Below are 18692 nucleotides of genomic sequence, written 5' to 3' on the forward strand. Positions count from 1 at the left end.
TCGCTGTAAGACAACAACGTAATACGTCTAGAATTATCTAGAGTTATCTGGAGTTATCTAGAATTATCTAGAGTTTATCTAGAATTTATCTAGAATTATCTAGAGTTATCTGGAGTTATCTGGAGTTATCTAGAGTTATCTGGAGATATCTAGAATTATCTAGAGTTTATCTAGAGTTTATCTAGAGTTATCTGGAGTTATCTCGAATTATCTAGAGTTTATCTAGAGTTATCTAGAATTATCTGGAGTTATCTAGAATTATCTAGAGTTATCTGGAGTTATATAGAATTATCTAGTGTTATCTGGAGTTATCTAGAATTATCTAGAGTTTATCTAGAGTTTATCTAGAGTTATCTAGAATTATTAATGTTAGCATGTATTTCTCGCTGTAAGACAACAACGTAATACGTCTAGAATTATCTAGAGTTATCTGGAGTTATCTAGAATTATCTAGAGTTTATCTAGAATTTATCCAGAATTATCTAGAGTTTATCAAGAATTTATGTACAATTATCTAGAGTTATCTAGAGTTATCTGGAGTTATCTAGAGTTATCTGGAGTTATCTAGAGTTATCTGGAGTTTATCTAGAATTTATCTAGAATTATCTAGAGTTATCTGGAGTTATCTGGAGTTATCTAGAGTTATCTGGAGATATCTAGAATTATCTAGAGTTTATCTAGAGTTTATCTAGAATTATCTAGAGTTATCTGGAGTTATCTGGAGTTATCTAGAGTTATCTGGAGATATCTAGAATTATCTAGAGTTTATCTAGAGTTTATCTAGAGTTATCTGGAGTTATCTCGAATTATCTAGAGTTTATCTAGAGTTATCTAGAATTATCTAGTGTTATCTGGAGTTATCTAGAATTATCTAGAGTTTATCTAGAGTTTATCTAGAGTTATCTAGAATTATTAATGTTAGCATGTATTTCTCGCTGTAAGACAACAACGTAATACGTCTAGAATTATCTAGAGTTATCTGGAGTTATCTAGAATTATCTAGAGTTTATCTAGAATTTATCTAGAATTATCTAGAGTTTATCAAGAATTTATCTAGAATTATCTAGAGTTATCTGGAGTTATCTGGAGTTATCTGGAGTTATCTAGAGTTATCTAGAGTTATCTAGAGTTATCTGGAGTTATCTAGAGTTATCTGGAGTTATCTAGAGTTATCTGGAGTTATGTAGAATTATCTAGAGTTTATCTAGAGTTTATCTAGAGATATCTAGAGTTATCTGGAGTTATCTAGAATTATCTAGTGTTATCTGGAGTTATCTAGAATTATCTAGAGTTATCTGGAGTTATCTAGAATTATCTAGAGTTTATCTAGAGTTTATATAGAGTTATCCAGAATTTTTAATGTTAGCATGTATTTCTCGCTGTAAGACAACAAAGTAATACGTCTAGAATTATCTAGAGTTATCTGGAGTTATCTGGAGTTATCTAGAATTATCTAGAGTTTATCTAGAATTTATCTAGAATTATCTAGAGTTATCTGGAGTTATCTGGAGTTATCTGGAGTTATCTAGAATTATCTAGAGTTTATCTAGAATTTATCTAGAATTATCTAGAGTTATCTGGAGTTCTCTGGAGTTATCTAGAGTTATCTGGAGATATCTAGAATTATCTAGAGTTATCTTGTAATGAGCTTCGTCTTCATACGAAGGAGAGTCGGACCAAAATGCAGCGTGTGGTTTACGATCCATGTTTATTAATAATACGAAACACGAATCTCCAATACAATACTACAAAACAAAACGTAACGAAACCCTAACAGCCTATATAGTGTGAACACAGGGACACATAGGACAGGAACAATCACCCACAAACACACAGTGAAACCCAGGCTACCTAAATATGGTTCCCAATCAGAGACAATGACGAACACCTGCCTCTGACTGAGAACCATATCAGGCTGAACATAGAAATAGACAAACAAGACATGAAACATAGAATACCCACTCAGATCACACCCTGACCAATCAAAACATAGAAAATACAAAGTAAACTATGGTCAGGGCGTGACAGTACCCCCCCCCCCCCCCCCAAGGTGCGGACTCCGGCCGCAAAACCTGAACCTATAGGGGAGGGTCTGGGTGGGCATCTGTCCGCGGTGGCGGCTCTGGCGCTGGACGTGGACCCCACTCCATGACAGTTTTAATCCCCCTCCTAAACGTCCCTAAATAGGTTACCCACCACAATGATAACATGGGACAGAGGGACAGCTCGGGACAGAGGTAACTCGGGACAGATGGGTAGCTCAGCACTGAGAGGAAGCTCAGCACTGAGAAGAAGCTCAGCACTGAGAAGAAGCCCAGGCAGGTAGTAGAAACTACCAGAACCTGGCTGGCTGGCGGTTTCAGCAGATCCTGGTCGACTAGCAGATCTGGAAGAATCTGGTCGACTGGCGGATCTGGGACAATCTGGTCGACTGGCGGATCTGGGAGAATCTGGTCGACTGGCGGATCTGGGAGAATCTGGTCGACTGGCGGATCTGGGAGAATCTGGTCGACTGGCGGATCTGGGAGAATCTGGTCGACTGGCAGATCTGGAAGAGTCTGGTCGACTGGCAGATCTGGAAGAGTCTGGTCGACTGGCAGATCTGGAAGAGTCTGGACGACTGGCAGATCTGGAAGAGTCTGGACGACTGGCAGATCTGGAAGAGTCTGGACGACTGGCAGATCTGGAAGAGTCTGGACGACTGGCAGATCTGGAAGAGTCTGGACGACGGGCAGATCTGGAAGAGTCTGGTCGACGGGCAGATCTGGAAGAGTCTGGACGACTGGCAGATCTGGAAGAGTCTGGACGACTGGCAGATCTGGAAGAGTCTGGACGACGGGCAGATCTGGAAGAGTCTGGACGACGGGCAGATCTGGAAGAGTCTGGACGACGGGCAGATCTGGAAGAGTCTGGACGACGGGCAGATCTGGAAGAGTCTGGACGACGGGCAGATCTGGAAGAGACTGGTCGACACAGACTGGCTGCTCTGGCTGCTCCATGCTGACTGGCAGCTCTGGCTGCTCCATGCTGGCAGACTGCTCTGGCTGCTCCATGCTGACTGGCAGCTCTGGCTGCTCCATGCTGACTGGCGGCCCTGGCTGCTCTGGCTGCTCCATGCTGACTGGCGGCCCTGGCTGCTCTGACTGCTCCATGCTGACTGGCGGCCCTGGCTGCTCTGGCTGCTCCATGCTGACTGGCGGCCCTGGCTGCTCCATGCTGACTGGCGGCCCTGGCTGCTCCCTGCTAACTGGCGGCCCTGGCTGCTCCCTGCTAACTGGCGGCCCTGGCTGCTCCTTACAAACTGGCAGCTCCGGCGGCTCCTTACAAACTGGCAGCTCTGGCGGCTCCTTGCAGACTGGCAGCTTTGGCAGCATCCTGCAGACTGGCAGCTCTGGCGGCTCCTTGCAGACTGGCAGCTCCTTGCAGACTGGCAGCTCTATGCATACTGGCAGCTCCTTGCTGACTGGCAGCTCTATACAAACTTGCAGCTCCATGCAGACTGGCAGCTCCATGCAGACTGGCAGCTCCGAACAGGCGGGAGACTCCGGCAACGCTGTAGAGGCGGAAAGCTCTGACAGCGCTAAACAGGCGGGAGACTCCAACAGCGCTGAAGAGGAGGAAGGCTCTGGCAGCGCTGAACAGGTGAGAGACTCCGACAGCGCTGGAGAGGAGGAAGGCTCCGACAGCGCTAAACAGGCGAGGCGCACTGTAGGCCTGATGCGTGGTGCTGGCACTTGTGGTACTGGGCCGAGGACACGCACAGGAAGCCTAGTGCGGGGAGCTGCTACCGGAGGGCTGGGGTGTGGAGGTGGCACAGGATGGGTTAGACCGTGAAGGCGTACTGGAGCTCTTGAGAGCGGTGTTGGCACAGGACATGCAAGGCTAGGGAGGTACACAGGAGGCCTGGTGCGTGAGACTGGCACTGTCTTCACCAGCTGACTAGCACGCACCTCAGGACGAGTAGAGAGCACTGGCCCAGGTGCCAATAAATCCCCGACACGCTCCTTCGGGCGAATATCATATTTAAAGCACCAACACAGCAACTCCCTCATTTCACTCTCCTCCAATTTCCCCATTAACTCCTTCACAGTCTCTGATTCGCTTACCTCCAACACCGGTTCTGGTCTCCTCCTTGGCTCCTCACGATAAACAGGGGGAGTTGGCTCAGGTCTGCGACCTGGCGTAGCCATACTCCCTGTTAGCCCCCCCCCAATAAATTTTTGAGGCTTACTCTCGGGCTTCCATCCGCTCCGTCGTGCTACTTCCTCATATTTGCGCCTCTCAGCTTTCGCCGCCTCCAGTTCTTCCTTGGGACGGCGATATTCTCCCGGTTGAGCCCATGGTCCACCATTATCTAATTCATACTCCCATGACGCTCTCTCCCACTGCGGCTGCTGCTGCTCCTGCTGCCTCTGTTCCTTCTTCGGCTGCACCTTGGTGCGGTTATACTCCCCTGGTTTAGCCCAGGGTCCTCTCCCGTCGAGGATTTCCTCCCATGTCCAGAAATCCTTACAACGTAACTCCTCTTTTTGCTGCTGCTGCTGCCTGTTGACACGCCGCTTGGTCCGTTGGTGGTGGGTGATTCTGTAATGAGCTTCGTCTTCATAAGAAGGAGAGTCGGACCAAAATGCAGCGTGTGGTTTACGATCCATGTTTATTAATAATACGAAACACGAATCTCCAATACAATACTACAAAACAAAACGTAACGAAACCCTAACAGCCTATATAGTGTGAACACAGGGACACATAGGACAGGAACAATCACCCACAAACACACAGTGAAACCCAGGCTACCTAAATATGGTTCCCAATCAGAGACAATGACGAACACCTGCCTCTGACTGAGAACCATATCAGGCTGAACATAGAAATAGACAAACAAGACATGAAACATAGAATACCCACTCAGATCACACCCTGACCAATCAAAACATAGAAAATACAAAGTAAACTATGGTCAGGGCGTGACATATCTAGAATTATCTAGAGTTATCTGGAGTTATCTAGAATTATCTAGTGTTATCTGGAGTTATCTAGAATTATCTAGTGTTATCTGGAGTTATCTAGAATTATCTAGAGTTATCTGGAGTTATCTAGAATTATCTAGTGTTATCTGGAGTTATCTAGAATTATCTAAAGTTATCTGGAGTTATCTAGAATTATCTAGTTATCTGGAGTTATCTGAAGTTATCTAGAATTATCTAGAGTTTATCTAGAATTTATCTAGAATTATCTAGAGTTATCTGGAGTTATCTGGAGTTATCTAGAGTTATCTGGAGATATCTAGAATTATCTAGAGTTTATCTAGAGTTTGTCTAGAGTTATCTAGAGTTATCTGGAGTTATCTAGAATTATCTAGAGTTTATCTAGAGTTATCTAAAATTATCTAGAGTTATCTGGAGTTATCTAGAATTATCTAGTGTTATCTGGAGTTATCTAGAATTATCTAGTGTTATCTGGAGTTATCTAGAGTTATCTAGAGTTATCTGGAGTTATCTAGAATTATCTAGTGTTATCTGGAGTTATCTAGAATTATCTAGAGTTATCTGGAGTTATCTAGAATTATCTAGTTATCTGGAGTTATCTGGAGTTATCTAGAATTATCTAGAGTTTATGTAGAATTTATCTAGAATTATCTAGAGTTATCTGGAGTTATCTAGAATTATCTAATGTTATCTGGAGTTATCTAGAATTATCTAGAGTTTATCTAGAGTTTATCTAGAGTTTATATAGAGTTATCCAGAATTTTTAATGTTAGCATGTATTTCTCGCTGTAAGACAACAACGTAATACGTCTAGAATTATCTAGAGTTATCTGGAGTTATCTGGAGTTTATCTAGAATTTATCTAGAATTATCTAGAGTTATCTGGAGTTATCTGGAGTTATCTAGAGTTATCTGGAGATATCTAGAATTATCTAGAGTTTATCTAGAGTTTATCTAGAGTTATCTAGAGATATCTGGAGTTATCTAGAATTATCTAGAGTTTATCTAGAGTTATCTAGAATTATCTAGTGTTATCTGGAGTTATCTAGAATTATCTAGTGTTATCTGGAGTTATCTAGAATTATCTAGTGTTATCTGGAGTTATCTAGAGTTATCTAGAGTTATCTGGAGTTATCTAGAATTATCTAGTGTTATCTGGAGTTATCTATAATTATCTAGAGTTATCTGGAGTTATCTAGAATTATCTAGTTATCTGGAGTTATCTGGAGTTATCTAGAATTATCTAGAGTTTATGTAGAATTTATCTAGAATTATCTAGAGTTATCTGGAGTTCTCTGGAGTTATCTAGAGTTATCTGGAGATATCTAGAATTATCTAGAGTTTATCTAGAGTTTATCTAGAGTTATCTAGAGTTATCTGGAGTTATCTAGAATTATCTAGAGTTTATCTAGAGTTATCTAGAATTATCTAGAGTTATCTGGAGTTATCTAGAATTATCTAGTATTATCTGGAGTTATCTAGAATTATCTAGTGTTATCTAGAGTTATCTAGAATTATCTAGAGTTATCTGGAGTTATCTAGAATTATCTAGTGTTATCTGGAGTTATCTAGAATTATCTAGAGTTATCTGGAGTTATCTAGAATTATCTAGTTATCTGGAGTTATCTGGAGTTATCTAGAATTATCTAGAGTTTATCTAGAGTTATCTAGAATTATCTAGAGTTTATCTAGAGTTTATCTAGAGTTATCTAGAGTTATCTGGAGTTATCTAGAATTATCTAGAGTTTATCTAGAGTTATCTAGAATTATCTAGAGTTATCTGGAGTTATCTGGAGTTATCTATAGTTATCTGGAGATATCTAGAAGTATCTAGAGTTTATCTAGAGTTTATCTAGAGTTATCTAGAGATATCTGGAGTTATCTAGAATTATCTAGAGATTATCTAGAGTTATCTAGAATTATCGAGAGTTATCTGGAGTTATCTAGAATTATCTAGTGTTATCTGGAGTTATCTAGAATTATCTAGTGTTATCTGGAGTTATCTAGAATTATCTAGAATTATCTAGAGTTATCTGGAGTTCTCTGGAGTTATCTAGAGTTATTTGGAGATATCTAGAATTATCTAGAGTTTATCTAGAGTTTATCTAGAGTTATCTAGAGTTATCTGGAGTTATCTAGAATTATCTAGAGTTTATCTAGAGTTATCTAGAATTATCTAGAGTTATCTGGAGTTATCTAGAATTATCTAGTGTTATCTGGAGTTATCTAGAATTATCTAGTGTTATCTGGAGTTATCTAGAATTATCTAGAGTTATCTGGAGTTATCTAGAATTATCTAGTGTTATCTGGAGTTATCTAGAATTATCTAGTTATCTGGAGTTATCTGGAGTTATCTAGAATTATCTAGAGTTTATCTAGAATTTATCTAGAATTATCTAGAGTTATCTGGAGTTATCTGGAGTTATCTAGAGTTATCTGGAGTTATCTAGAATTATCTAGAGTTTATCTAGAGTTATCTAAAATTATCTAGAGTTATCTGGAGTTATCTAGAATTATCTAGTGTTATCTGGAGTTATCTAGAATTATCTAGTGTTATCTGGAGTTATCTAGAGTTATTTAGAGTTATCTGGAGTTATCTAGAATTATCTAGTGTTATCTGGAGTTATCTAGAATTATCTAGAGTTATCTGGAGTTATCTAGAATTATCTAGTTATCTGGAGTTATCTGGAGTTATCTAGAATTATCTAGAGTTTATGTAGAATTTATCTAGAATTATCTAGAGTTATCTGGAGTTATCTAGAATTATCTAATGTTATCTGGAGTTATCTAGAATTATCTAGAGTTTATCTAGAGTTTATCTAGAGTTTATATAGAGTTATCCAGAATTTTTAATGTTAGCATGTATTTCTCGCTGTAAGACAACAACGTAATACGTCTAGAATTATCTAGAGTTATCTGGAGTTATCTGGAGTTTATCTAGAATTTATCTAGAATTATCTAGAGTTATCTGGAGTTATCTGGAGTTATCTAGAGTTATCTGGAGATATCTAGAATTATCTAGAGTTTATCTAGAGTTTATCTAGAGTTATCTAGAGATATCTGGAGTTATCTAGAATTATCTAGAGTTTATCTAGAGTTATCTAGAATTATCTAGTGTTATCTGGAGTTATCTAGAATTATCTAGTGTTATCTGGAGTTATCTAGAATTATCTAGTGTTATCTGGAGTTATCTAGAGTTATCTAGAGTTATCTGGAGTTATCTAGAATTATCTAGTGTTATCTGGAGTTATCTAGAATTATCTAGAGTTATCTGGAGTTATCTAGAATTATCTAGTTATCTGGAGTTATCTGGAGTTATCTAGAATTATCTAGAGTTTATGTAGAATTTATCTAGAATTATCTAGAGTTATCTGGAGTTCTCTGGAGTTATCTAGAGTTATCTGGAGATATCTAGAATTATCTAGAGTTTATCTAGAGTTTATCTAGAGTTATCTAGAGTTATCTGGAGTTATCTAGAATTATCTAGAGTTTATCTAGAGTTATCTAGAATTATCTAGAGTTATCTGGAGTTATCTAGAATTATCTAGTGTTATCTGGAGTTATCTAGAATTATCTAGTGTTATCTAGAGTTATCTAGAATTATCTAGAGTTATCTGGAGTTATCTAGAATTATCTAGTGTTATCTGGAGTTATCTAGAATTATCTAGAGTTATCTGGAGTTATCTAGAATTATCTAGTTATCTGGAGTTATCTGGAGTTATCTAGAATTATCTAGAGTTTATCTAGAGTTATCTAGAATTATCTAGAGTTTATCTAGAGTTTATCTAGAGTTATCTAGAGTTATCTGGAGTTATCTAGAATTATCTAGAGTTTATCTAGAGTTATCTAGAATTATCTAGAGTTATCTGGAGTTATCTGGAGTTATCTATAGTTATCTGTAGATATCTAGAAGTATCTAGAGTTTATCTAGAGTTTATCTAGAGTTATCTAGAGATATCTGGAGTTATCTAGAATTATCTAGAGTTTATCTAGAGTTATCTAGAATTATCGAGAGTTATCTGGAGTTATCTAGAATTATCTAGTGTTATCTGGAGTTATCTAGAATTATCTAGTGTTATCTGGAGTTATCTAGAATTATCTAGAATTATCTAGAGTTATCTGGAGTTCTCTGGAGTTATCTAGAGTTATTTGGAGATATCTAGAATTATCTAGAGTTTATCTAGAGTTTATCTAGAGTTATCTAGAGTTATCTGGAGTTATCTAGAATTATCTAGAGTTTATCTAGAGTTATCTAGAATTATCTAGAGTTATCTGGAGTTATCTAGAATTATCTAGTGTTATCTGGAGTTATCTAGAATTATCTAGTGTTATCTGGAGTTATCTAGAATTATCTAGAGTTATCTGGAGTTATCTAGAATTATCTAGTGTTATCTGGAGTTATCTAGAATTATCTAGTTATCTGGAGTTATCTGGAGTTATCTAGAATTATCTAGAGTTTATCTAGAATTTATCTAGAATTATCTAGAGTTATCTGGAGTTATCTGGAGTTATCTAGAGTTATCTGGAGATATCTAGAATTATCTAGAGTTTATCTAGAGTTTATCTAGAGTTATCTAGAGTTATCTGGAGTTATCTAGAATTATCTAGAGTTTATCTAGAGTTATCTAGAATTATCGAGAGTTATCTGGAGTTATCTAGAATTATCTAGTGTTATCTGGAGTTATCTAGAATTATCTAGTGTTATCTGGAGTTATCTAGAATTATCTAGAATTATCTAGAGTTATCTGGAGTTCTCTGGAGTTATCTAGAGTTATTTGGAGATATCTAGAATTATCTAGAGTTTATCTAGAGTTTATCTAGAGTTATCTAGAGTTATCTGGAGTTATCTAGAATTATCTAGTTTATCTAGAGTTATCTAGAATTATCTAGAGTTATCTGGAGTTATCTAGAATTATCTAGTGTTATCTGGAGTTATCTAGAATTATCTAGTGTTATCTGGAGTTATCTAGAATTATCTAGAGTTATCTGGAGTTATCTAGAATTATCTAGTGTTATCTGGAGTTATCTAGAATTATCTAGAGTTATCTGGAGTTATCTAGAATTATCTAGTTATCTGGAGTTATCTGGAGTTATCTAGAATTATCTAGAGTTTATGTAGAATTTATCTAGAATTATCTAGAGTTATCTGGAGTTATCTAGAATTATCCAATGTTATCTGGAGTTATCTAGAATTATCTAGAGTTTATCTAGAGTTTATCTAGAGTTTATATAGAGTTATCCAGAATTTTTAATGTTAGCATGTATTTCTCGCTGTAAGACAACAACGTAATACGTCTAGAATTATCTAGAGTTATCTGGAGTTATCTGGAGTTTATCTAGCATTTATCTAGAATTATCTAGAGTTATCTGGAGTTATCTGGAGTTATCTAGAGTTATCTGGAGATATCTAGAATTATCTAGAGTTTATCTAGAGTTTATCTAGAGTTATCTAGAGATATCTGGAGTTATCTAGAATTATCTAGAGTTTATCTAGAGTTATCTAGAATTATCTAGTGTTATCTGGAGTTATCTAGAATTATCTAGTGTTATCTGGAGTTATCTAGAATTATCTAGAGTTTATCTAGAGTTATCTAGAATTATCTAGAGTTATCTGGAGTTATCTAGAATTATCTAGTGTTATCTGGAGTTATCTAGAATTATCTAGTGTTATCTAGAGTTATCTAGAATTATCTAGAGTTATCTGGAGTTATCTAGAATTATCTAGAGTTTATCTAGAATTTATCTAGAATTATCTAGAGTTTATCAAGAATTTATCTAGAATTATCTAGAGTTATCTGGAGTTATCTGGAGTTATCTAGAGTTATCTAGAGTTATCTGGAGTTATCTAGAGTTATCTGGAGTTATCTAGAGTTATCTGGAGTTATGTAGAATTATCTAGAGTTTATCTAGAGTTTATCTAGAGATATCTAGAGTTATCTGGAGTTATCTGGAGTTATCTAGAATTATCTAGTGTTATCTAGAGTTATCTAGAATTATCTAGAGTTATCTGGAGTTATCTAGAATTATCTAGAGTTTATCTAGAATTTATCTAGAATTATCTAGAGTTTATCAAGAATTTATCTAGAATTATCTAGTTTATCTAGAGTTATCTAGAATTATCTAGAGTTATCTGGAGTTATCTAGAATTATCTAGTGTTATCTGGAGTTATCTAGAATTATCTAGTGTTATCTGGAGTTATCTAGAATTATCTAGAGTTATCTGGAGTTATCTAGAATTATCTAGTGTTATCTGGAGTTATCTAGAATTATCTAGAGTTATCTGGAGTTATCTAGAATTATCTAGTTATCTGGAGTTATCTGGAGTTATCTAGAATTATCTAGAGTTTATGTAGAATTTATCTAGAATTATCTAGAGTTATCTGGAGTTATCTAGAATTATCCAATGTTATCTGGAGTTATCTAGAATTATCTAGAGTTTATCTAGAGTTTATCTAGAGTTTATATAGAGTTATCCAGAATTTTTAATGTTAGCATGTATTTCTCGCTGTAAGACAACAACGTAATACGTCTAGAATTATCTAGAGTTATCTGGAGTTATCTGGAGTTTATCTAGAATTTATCTAGAATTATCTAGAGTTATCTGGAGTTATCTGGAGTTATCTAGAGTTATCTGGAGATATCTAGAATTATCTAGAGTTTATCTAGAGTTTATCTAGAGTTATCTAGAGATATCTGGAGTTATCTAGAATTATCTAGAGTTTATCTAGAGTTATCTAGAATTATCTAGTGTTATCTGGAGTTATCTAGAATTATCTAGTGTTATCTGGAGTTATCTAGAATTATCTAGTGTTATCTGGAGTTATCTAGAGTTATCTAGAGTTATCTGGAGTTATCTAGAATTATCTAGTGTTATCTGGAGTTATCTAGAATTATCTAGAGTTATCTGGAGTTATCTAGAATTATCTAGTTATCTGGAGTTATCTGGAGTTATCTAGAATTATCTAGAGTTTATGTAGAATTTATCTAGAATTATCTAGAGTTATCTGGAGTTCTCTGGAGTTATCTAGAGTTATCTGGAGATATCTAGAATTATCTAGAGTTTATCTAGAGTTTATCTAGAGTTATCTAGAGTTATCTGGAGTTATCTAGAATTATCTAGAGTTTATCTAGAGTTATCTAGAATTATCTAGAGTTATCTGGAGTTATCTAGAATTATCTAGTGTTATCTGGAGTTATCTAGAATTATCTAGTGTTATCTAGAGTTATCTAGAATTATCTAGAGTTATCTGGAGTTATCTAGAATTATCTAGAGTTTATCTAGAATTTATCTAGAATTATCTAGAGTTTATCAAGAATTTATCTAGAATTATCTAGAGTTATCTGGAGTTATCTGGAGTTATCTAGAGTTATCTAGAGTTATCTGGAGTTATCTAGAGTTATCTGGAGTTATCTAGAGTTATCTGGAGTTATGTAGAATTATCTAGAGTTTATCTAGAGTTTATCTAGAGATATCTAGAGTTATCTGGAGTTATCTGGAGTTATCTAGAATTATCTAGTGTTATCTAGAGTTATCTAGAATTATCTAGAGTTATCTGGAGTTATCTAGAATTATCTAGAGTTTATCTAGAATTTATCTAGAATTATCTAGAGTTTATCAAGAATTTATCTAGAATTATCTAGTTTATCTAGAGTTATCTAGAATTATCTAGAGTTATCTGGAGTTATCTAGAATTATCTAGTGTTATCTGGAGTTATCTAGAATTATCTAGTGTTATCTGGAGTTATCTAGAATTATCTAGAGTTATCTGGAGTTATCTAGAATTATCTAGTGTTATCTGGAGTTATCTAGAATTATCTAGAGTTATCTGGAGTTATCTAGAATTATCTAGTTATCTGGAGTTATCTGGAGTTATCTAGAATTATCTAGAGTTTATGTAGAATTTATCTAGAATTATCTAGAGTTATCTGGAGTTATCTAGAATTATCTAATGTTATCTGGAGTTATCTAGAATTATCTAGAGTTTATCTAGAGTTTATCTAGAGTTTATATAGAGTTATCCAGAATTTTTAATGTTAGCATGTATTTCTCGCTGTAAGACAACAACGTAATACGTCTAGAATTATCTAGAGTTATCTGGAGTTATCTGGAGTTTATCTAGAATTTATCTAGAATTATCTAGAGTTATCTGGAGTTATCTGGAGTTATCTAGAGTTATCTGGAGATATCTAGAATTATCTAGAGTTTATCTAGAGTTTATCTAGAGTTATCTAGAGATATCTGGAGTTATCTAGAATTATCTAGAGTTTATCTAGAGTTATCTAGAATTATCTAGTGTTATCTGGAGTTATCTAGAATTATCTAGTGTTATCTGGAGTTATCTAGAATTATCTAGTGTTATCTGGAGTTATCTAGAGTTATCTAGAGTTATCTGGAGTTATCTAGAATTATCTAGTGTTATCTGGAGTTATCTAGAATTATCTAGAGTTATCTGGAGTTATCTAGAATTATCTAGTTATCTGGAGTTATCTGGAGTTATCTAGAATTATCTAGAGTTTATGTAGAATTTATCTAGAATTATCTAGAGTTATCTGGAGTTCTCTGGAGTTATCTAGAGTTATCTGGAGATATCTAGAATTATCTAGAGTTTATCTAGAGTTTATCTAGAGTTATCTAGAGTTATCTGGAGTTATCTAGAATTATCTAGAGTTTATCTAGAGTTATCTAGAATTATCTAGAGTTATCTGGAGTTATCTAGAATTATCTAGTGTTATCTGGAGTTATCTAGAATTATCTAGTGTTATCTAGAGTTATCTAGAATTATCTAGAGTTATCTGGAGTTATCTAGAATTATCTAGAGTTTATCTAGAATTTATCTAGAATTATCTAGAGTTTATCAAGAATTTATCTAGAATTATCTAGAGTTATCTGGAGTTATCTGGAGTTATCTAGAGTTATCTAGAGTTATCTGGAGTTATCTAGAGTTATCTGGAGTTATCTAGAGTTATCTGGAGTTATGTAGAATTATCTAGAGTTTATCTAGAGTTTATCTAGAGATATCTAGAGTTATCTGGAGTTATCTAGAGTTATCTGGAGTTATCTAGAGTTATCTGGAGTTTATCTAGAATTTATCTAGAATTATCTAGAGTTATCTGGAGTTATCTGGAGTTATCTAGAGTTATCTGGAGATATCTAGAATTATCTAGAGTTTATCTAGAGTTTATCTAGAATTATCTAGAGTTATCTGGAGTTATCTAGAGTTATCTGGAGATATCTAGAATTATCTAGAGTTTATCTAGAGTTTATCTAGAGATATCTGGAGTTATCTCGAATTATCTAGTGTTATCTGGAGTTATCTAGAATTATCTAGAGTTATCTGGAGTTATCTAGAATTATCTAGTGTTATCTGGAGTTATCTAGAATTATCTAGAGTTTATCTAGAGTTTATCTAGAGTTATCTAGAATTATTAATGTTAGCATGTTTTTCTCGCTGTAAGACAACAACGTAATACGTCTAGAATTATCTAGAGTTATTTGGAGTTATCTAGAATTATCTAGAGTTTATATAGAATTTATCTAGAATTATCTAGAGTTATCTGGAGTTATCTGGAGTTATCTAGAGTTATCTAGAGTTATCTGGAGTTATCTAGAACTATCTAGAGTTTATCTAGAGTTTATCTAGAGTTATCTAGAGTTATCTGGAGTTATCTAGAGTTATCTAGAGTTATCTGGAGTTATCTAGAGTTATCTGGAGTTATCTAGAATTATCTAGAGTTATCTGGAGTTATCTGGAGTTATCTAGAGTTATCTGGAGATATCTAGAATTATCTAGTTTATCTAGAGTTTATATAGAGTTATCTAGAATTATTAATGTTAGCATGTATTTCTCGCTGTAAGACAACAACGTAATACGTCTAGAATTATCTAGAGTTATCTGGAGTTATCTAGAATTATCTAGAGTTTATCTAGAATTTATCTAGAATTATCTAGAGTTATCTGGAGTTATCTGGAGTTATCTAGAGTTATCTGGAGATATCTAGAATTATCTAGAGTTTATCTAGAGTTTATCTAGAGTTATCTGGAGTTATCTCGAATTATCTAGAGTTTATCTAGAGTTATCTAGAATTATCTGGAGTTATCTAGAATTATCTAGAGTTATCTGGAGTTATATAGAATTATCTAGTGTTATCTGGAGTTATCTAGAATTATCTAGAGTTTATCTAGAGTTTATCTAGAGTTATCTAGAATTATTAATGTTAGCATGTATTTCTCGCTGTAAGACAACAACGTAATACGTCTAGAATTATCTAGAGTTATCTGGAGTTATCTAGAATTATCTAGAGTTTATCTAGAATTTATCTAGAATTATCTAGAGTTTATCAAGAATTTATCTAGAATTATCTAGAGTTATCTGGAGTTATCTGGAGTTATCTAGAGTTATCTAGAGTTATCTGGAGTTATCTAGAGTTATCTGGAGTTATCTAGAGTTATCTGGAGTTATGTAGAATTATCTAGAGTTTATCTAGAGTTTATCTAGAGATATCTAGAGTTATCTGGAGTTATCTAGAGTTATCTGGAGTTATCTAGAGTTATCTGGAGTTTATCTAGAATTTATCTAGAATTATCTAGAGTTATCTGGAGTTATCTGGAGTTATCTAGAGTTATCTGGAGATATCTAGAATTATCTAGAGTTTATGTAGAGTTTATCTAGAATTATCTAGAGTTATCTGTAGTTATCTGGAGTTATCTAGAGTTATCTGGAGATATCTAGAATTATCTAGAGTTTATCTAGAGTTTATCTAGAGTTATCTGGAGTTATCTCGAATTATCTAGTGTTATCTGGAGTTATCTAGAATTATCTAGAGTTATCTGGAGTTATCTAGAATTATCTAGAGTTTATCTAGAATTTATCTAGAATTATCTAGAGTTATCTGGAGTTATCTGGAGTTATCTAGAGTTATCTGGAGATATCTAGAATTATCTAGAGTTTATCTAGAGTTTATCTAGAGTTATCTGGAGTTATCTCGAATTATCTAGAGTTTATCTAGAGTTATCTAGAATTATCTGGAGTTATCTAGAATTATCTAGAGTTATCTGGAGTTATATAGAATTATCTAGTGTTATCTGGAGTTATCTAGAATTATCTAGAGTTTATCTAGAGTTTATCTAGAGTTATCTAGAATTATTAATGTTAGCATGTATTTCTCGCTGTAAGACAACAACGTAATACGTCTAGAATTATCTAGAGTTATCTGGAGTTATCTAGAATTATCTAGAGTTTATCTAGAATTTATCTAGAATTATCTAGAGTTTATCAAGAATTTATCTAGAATTATCTAGAGTTATCTGGAGTTATCTGGAGTTATCTAGAGTTATCTAGAGTTATCTGGAGTTATCTAGAGTTATCTGGAGTTATCTAGAGTTATCTGGAGTTATGTAGAATTATCTAGAGTTTATCTAGAGTTTATCTAGAGATATCTAGAGTTATCTGGAGTTATCTAGAGTTATCTGGAGTTATCTAGAGTTATCTGGAGTTTATCTAGAATTTATCTAGAATTATCTAGAGTTATCTGGAGTTATCTGGAGTTATCTAGAGTTATCTGGAGATATCTAGAATTATCTAGAGTTTATCTAGAGTTTATCTAGAATTATCTAGAGTTATCTGTAGTTATCTGGAGTTATCTAGAGTTATCTGGAGATATCTAGAATTATCTAGAGTTTATCTAGAGTTTATCTAGAGTTATCTGGAGTTATCTCGAATTATCTAGTGTTATCTGGAGTTATCTAGAATTATCTAGAGTTATCTGGAGTTATCTAGAATTATCTAGAGTTTATCTAGAATTTATCTAGAATTATCTAGAGTTATCTGGAGTTATCTGGAGTTATCTAGAGTTATCTGGAGATATCTAGAATTATCTAGAGTTTATCTAGAGTTTATCTAGAGTTATCTGGAGTTATCTCGAATTATCTAGAGTTTATCTAGAGTTATCTAGAATTATCTGGAGTTATCTAGAATTATCTAGAGTTATCTGGAGTTATATAGAATTATCTAGTGTTATCTGGAGTTATCTAGAATTATCTAGAGTTTATCTAGAGTTTATCTAGAGTTATCTAGAATTATTAATGTTAGCATGTATTTCTCGCTGTAAGACAACAACGTAATACGTCTAGAATTATCTAGAGTTATCTGGAGTTATCTAGAATTATCTAGAGTTTATCTAGAATTTATCTAGAATTATCTAGAGTTTATCAAGAATTTATCTAGAATTATCTAGAGTTATCTGGAGTTATCTGGAGTTATCTAGAGTTATCTAGAGTTATCTGGAGTTATCTAGAGTTATCTGGAGTTATCTAGAGTTATCTGGAGTTATGTAGAATTATCTAGAGTTTATCTAGAGTTTATCTAGAGATATCTAGAGTTATCTGGAGTTATCTAGAGTTATCTGGAGTTATCTAGAGTTATCTGGAGTTTATCTAGAATTTATCTAGAATTATCTAGAGTTATCTGGAGTTATCTGGAGTTATCTAGAGTTATCTGGAGATATCTAGAATTATCTAGAGTTTATCTAGAGTTTATCTAGAATTATCTAGAGTTATCTGGAGTTATCTGGAGTTATCTAGAGTTATCTGGAGATATCTAGAATTATCTAGAGTTTATCTAGAGTTTATCTAGAGTTATCTGGAGTTATCTCGAATTATCTAGTGTTATCTGGAGTTATCTAGAATTATCTAGAGTTATCTGGAGTTATCTAGAATTATCTAGTGTTATCTGGAGTTATCTAGAATTATCTAGAGTTTATCTAGAGTTTATCTAGAGTTATCTAGAATTATTAATGTTAGCATGTTTTTCTCGCTGTAAGACAACAACGTAATACGTCTAGAATTATCTAGAGTTATTTGGAGTTATCTAGAATTATCTAGAGTTTATATAGAATTTATCTAGAATTATCTAGAGTTATCTGGAGTTATCTGGAGTTATCTAGAGTTATCTAGAGTTATCTGGAGTTATCTAGAACTATCTAGAGTTTATCTAGAGTTTATCTAGAGTTATCTAGAGTTATCTGGAGTTATCTAGAATTATCTAGAGTTTATCTAGAGTTTATCTAGAGTTATCTAGAATTATTAATGTTAGCATGTTTTTCTCGCTGTAAGACAACAACGTAATACGTCTAGAATTATCTAGAGTTATTTGGAGTTATCTAGAATTATCTAGAGTTTATATAGAATTTATCTAGAATTATCTAGAGTTATCTGGAGTTATCTGGAGTTATCTAGAGTTATCTAGAGTTATCTGGAGTTATCTAGAACTATCTAGAGTTTATCTAGAGTTTATCTAGAGTTATCTAGAGTTATCTGGAGTTATCTAGAGTTATCTAGAGTTATCTGGAGTTATCTAGAGTTATCTGGAGTTATCTAGAATTATCTAGAGTTATCTGGAGTTATCTGGAGTTATCTAGAGTTATCTGGAGATATCTAGAATTATCTAGTTTATCTAGAGTTTATATAGAGTTATCTAGAATTATTAATGTTAGCATGTATTTCTCGCTGTAAGACAACAACGTAATACGTCTAGAATTATCTAGAGTTATCTGGAGTTATCTAGAATTATCTAGAGTTTATCTAGAATTTATCTAGAATTATCTAGAGTTATCTGGAGTTATCTGGAGTTATCTAGAGTTATCTGGAGATATCTAGAATTATCTAGAGTTTATCTAGAGTTTATCTAGAGTTATCTGGAGTTATCT

This window comes from Oncorhynchus mykiss, chromosome 1 (assembly GCF_013265735.2).
Source record: "Oncorhynchus mykiss isolate Arlee chromosome 1, USDA_OmykA_1.1, whole genome shotgun sequence".
NCBI lineage: Eukaryota > Metazoa > Chordata > Actinopteri > Salmoniformes > Salmonidae > Oncorhynchus > Oncorhynchus mykiss.